This window comes from Colius striatus, chromosome 2 (assembly GCF_028858725.1).
Source record: "Colius striatus isolate bColStr4 chromosome 2, bColStr4.1.hap1, whole genome shotgun sequence".
NCBI classification, from domain to species: domain Eukaryota; kingdom Metazoa; phylum Chordata; class Aves; order Coliiformes; family Coliidae; genus Colius; species Colius striatus.
Window position 1 is genome coordinate 67,568,367 of NC_084760.1, and position 4,507 is coordinate 67,572,873.

The 4,507-nt window shown below is 50.8% G+C and overlaps 1 protein-coding gene across 1 annotated transcript in view; it reads left to right on the forward strand.

The window, feature by feature from the left end:
- Window positions 1–193, forward strand: part of ACTA1 (actin alpha 1, skeletal muscle) — a 2,337-nt gene extending 2,144 nt beyond the window's left edge. The window contains exon 7 of the mRNA XM_061990962.1: window positions 1–193. This exon is cut by the window's left edge and continues 292 nt beyond it. The gene's annotated coding sequence lies outside the window, so the exon portion shown is untranslated.
- Window positions 194–4,507: the final 4,314 nt, after the last annotated feature.

The window sequence follows — 4,507 nt, forward strand, 5'->3', positions numbered from 1 at the left end:
AGCTCCACGTGACACAGTGTATGTAAAGTGTACATAAATTAATTTATTTTACCTCGTTTTGTTTTGTTTTTCAAACCAAATGCCCTGTGGAAGGAAACAACAACAACAACAAAAACCAACCAAAACCCACCCCCCCTTTCCCTCCCCCAACAACTTCAAGAAGCATTAAATCATCGGTCATTCTGTCACACCCCTCCTGCTGTCGTTTGTGGTCATTTGCGCGCGGGTTCCTCTGTCCCTCGCTGAGGGAGGGCCGCGGCTGGTGGAGCTGGAGGAGCTCGGGGGAGGGGAGAGGACAGCCCGAGGAGCCGCCTCTCTGGGGCTTGCTTGGGTTGCAGACAGCTCTGCGGGGCCGAGAGCAGCCCCGGGGCTGGCTGTGTGTGCTGCCTCGTCCCGCTGCCAGGTGGGTGCCCAGCCTGCTCCTCCTATACCCAGGCGGGGGAAAGGTTACCTGCAGCCTTGGCTTGCAAAGGGCTCAGCCTGCCCAAAGTATCCTTGGCACATGGCCCGAGGCGTGATGGACGGAGACAAGGCTGGGGCCGAGGGCAGGTGGCGGGCACAGGTTAAATCAAGAGCTTTCCACTCCGCTTATGGGAAAGCTGCGCTGTCCCTGGGGGGCCGAGGGCAGCCGGGGCCACTTCCTCACCCTGCCTGACACTGGGCGCTTGCCACTGGCCACACGAGAGGGAGGGGCTGCCCGCAGAGGGACCACCCCCTCCTCTGCCCTCCGGCACTACCCTCTCCCATCCTTCATGCAGGATCTCCCCAGGAGCCCCAAGGAAAACCCTAGGAGCTTCCTCGAGGGGCTTCCCCTTGCCAAGGGTGTTTGCCTGCCTGTTTTCCCTAGGAGGAGGCAGGACAGGGTAGGAGGTGGGGAAGATGCTCCTACCTGTCTTGCTTCTCTCTTACTGGAGCGGGGGGTTCTGGGGTTCACCTTTGCTTTAACTGTACCCTCCCCCCCCTCTTCCCCCCTCTCTCCACCCCAGGTGCTCTGCTCCCTCGGGGAGCCACCTTAAAGCCCTGCCAAGCTTGGCACAGCTCTCTAGGTCAGGGCACGTGCAGGAGCCAGCAGCCTTCGGAGGAGGAGGACTCCTGGAGCACATGACCCTGTCAGGAAAGCAGTGCTTGAGGTTTGGGGTGTCCCTTTGCTGTGGGAGACAGCAGTGCTGGGGAAAAAAGAGCCCAGGAAAGTTTTTTTACTCTGCTGTGACTATGCCAAGGGTGCACTTGTTTTGCATTTTGGCTGCTTTTACCTGTGTTAGTGAGACCTGTATGTAAGTATACATTTTTGTAGCCCTGTCCCAAAAGGAAAAGCCTAGGGGAGGAGCTGTCTGGATCCTTCCCAGATGTCTGAGGGCAAGGAAGCCTTTTGGGGCAGCTCTAAATGCTCCTGAGCAGAGATCCCTCTCTGAGTAACTGAGGTTGAACCAGAAACCAGGAACACAATTGCTCCTTAAGAACCAAACACAAGCTTTTGCTTGTCATGTGTGCAAGTTGTTGCATTGAGTTTTGGGGAGATGCTTAACTAAGATTAAGCCCACTTGACTCCCTGATCTCAGATTCAATTGCGGCTTAAGTGGTGTTATAAAGTGGCTTTTAGGACTTGCTTCTGTTAGTTGGCTAAAAGGCCGGTTTAGAAGCACAGATAAAAGTGAAGTTAGAAAAGAAGCCTTGTGGAGAAGGCAGCACTCACTCAGTGCAGTCTCAGCTTTCCCACCTGCACGATTAAAGTCAGGGTCCCAAACCCACAACAGAAGGGGCTGACTTTGGGGAGGTTGATGTTGAGCCAGCCACTCTCCCTGTAGCCTGGTCAAATCCAATACTTGCTCCCTCTGACTAAAAATTTAGATCTTGCAATGCCAAACTTGGCTTTAGGGTGGCAGCTGTGGGCTGAGGCCAATCCTCCAGCAGGCAGAGCAATGCGCAGGCACTGCCTCGTGCAGGGAGGCTGATGCTGCGACTGGCATCTCGATGACAGCAGCACTTTGTCTCATACTAACCCACATCATCAGGTATTCTTCATAGTCTTAGTGCCAATTTAATCCTGTTGAAATGCCAAAACGTGCATTTTTACAACTGCTTGTTTTGCTTCCTCAACCAGCAAGCTCAGCTGCAATGAATTTTTAAGCCCATCAAACCAAACTTGTTTGGGTTTTATAATTTCAAACCAAACTATGTCTTTAATCTGAAACCAGTCTTTTACCTGGGCTTGGGATTTTCCACAACTGAAGACAGAGATGGTTTGGAAACAGGTGAGTTGGATTTTCCCATGGCTCACAAGCCTTGGTCTTGGAAAGGTGTTTGGGGAAATTTTGCTTGTGCACAGCAGTCTGAGTTTGAGCATGTCTTGACAATTTCGTTATCCTCCCTGAGCCTGTAACAGTGCTGTTGGCAGCAGGCAGAGGATCCTCAGGACTAAAAGGGAGTCCTTCCTTGGATGCAGGACACCGACATGCTATGGGAGGGAGGGTGATGGCAGAACGGCTCTGGACTGTACCAACAGCATCCTCTGGGTCTGTAGCTCACCCTTTGCTCCACAGACTGCTATGTCAGGGACTGGACCAGTGCAGGACTCTGTCGCTCAGCTCTGCAGTCACACCCCATGGTCAATGTCAGAAGTTGTCCTGGAGGCAAGTATAGAATCATAAAATTACAAAACAATGGGGAAAGGGACCTCTAGAGACCATCCAGTCCAACCTTCTGCTAAAGCAGATTCCCCTCCATCAGATCACATAGGAACTTGTCCAAGTGGATTTGGAAACCTCCAGAGAGGGAGACTCCACACCCTCCCTGGGCAGCCTGTGCCAGGGCTCCCTCACCTGAACAGTAAAGAAGTTTCTCCTTGTGTTTAAATGGAGCTTTTTGTGTTCCAGCTTATGTCCATTACCTCTTGTCCTGCTGCTGGACACTGCAGAAAAAAGAGTCACCCCATCCTCCTGACACCAACCATTTAGGTACTTATAGGTGTTAATGAGTTTCCCCCTCAGCCCCTTCTCCAGGCTGAACAGCCCCAGTTCCCGCAGCCTTTCCTCATAAGGAAGATGTTCCAGTCCCCTGGTCATCTTGGTGGCCCTGCACTGGACTCTCTCCAGAAGTTCTCTGTCCCTCTTGAGCTCAGGAGCCCAGAACTGGACACAGGACTCACCAGGGCAGAGTAGAGGGGGAGAAGAACCTCCCTTGGCCTGCTGGCTGCACTCTTGATGCATCCCAGGATGCCATTGGCCTTCTTGGCCATGAGGGCACATTGCTGACTGTGATTAGTTTATTGTCAACCAGCACTCCCAGGTCTCTCTCTGCAGAGCTGCTCTCCAGCAGGTCAATCCCCAGCCTGTACTGGTGCATGGGGCTGTTCCTCCCCAGGTGCAGGACTCTGCACTTGTCCTTGTTGAAAATATCACCATGAGATGGAAAATCTGAGGGGACAAAACCTTGTGGGGCTGTTTAAACGAGCTTGGGATGCATGATGGTGACCAGGTTTTGTTGTAAGCTTTCTCAGAGCCTGCAGGGGTCCAGGCCATTTGCAAAATTGTTTAAGAAGCCAAGTAACAGGCAAATTTGGGTTCTGAGGAACAGACTTGAGAGAATCTCTGAGCAAAACAAAGGGGATCCTGGTGAAGATGAGGGCACTGAAAGGGCTTTCTAGTTTCCTTTTGATAGAGATTTTGCTAATGTGATAATCTGTGTCACACAGAGAGCAGAACATGGCCCATGATGGGCTACCTCCCACACAGCTCTCTCCTCTGTTCTGGAAAACAGAACTGGCACTCTGACATGCTTCTCTCCCAGGGCTCCAAAACTGCACAAACAAACAAACAAAAAACCACTTGGACCTACAGTGTTTATTAGGTTTGGCTTTGCTGAGAGGGCACACACACGTTCTCAGCACTGACACCAATGCAGCTCTGCTGCGTGCTCGCTTGACTGTGAATCCCCTGTGGGCTTTTCGCCAATAGTATGTGTTCAATGATATCTAGTAAAAGGATAAAAATAGATGCTCCTTGAAAATTAACATCATTTTTTCAAGAGAAGATCCTAAGCAACAAATTGTGCAGCACTCTTTAGTTTTGAAAGCGAAGCATTGAAACAAAGCCCTTCAAAGCACAGTTGTCCTAAACTTCAAAAGCTTTTACTTTATAGGGAAAAAAAATGTGCTGTTTCTATTTCATTAATCCATAGAGAAAATTAATGAAATGGAAGATTGCCTGCTCAGGTTTCTTTCATTTTTCTTTCTTTTTGAAGAAAACAGGCATTTTTCTTTCAGAAATGATTCAAAGAGCTATCCAGATGTATAGATTTCTATGGTGAATCTCCTGGGGCTGGAGAAAGGAGCACACGAGGGTGGCTGTAACCTACTGATCAGCTGATGGGTAGCTGCAGTTGGTGCTGGTGTGGAAGGCTCCCACGTGGGACAGACACCAGGCAGGGTGGGCAGCTTTAGTGACAAGGCCCTTCAGAGCATCCTCTGACCTCATGCTCTTTCCTGGGAACTGCTGGCAGCTCTGAGGAT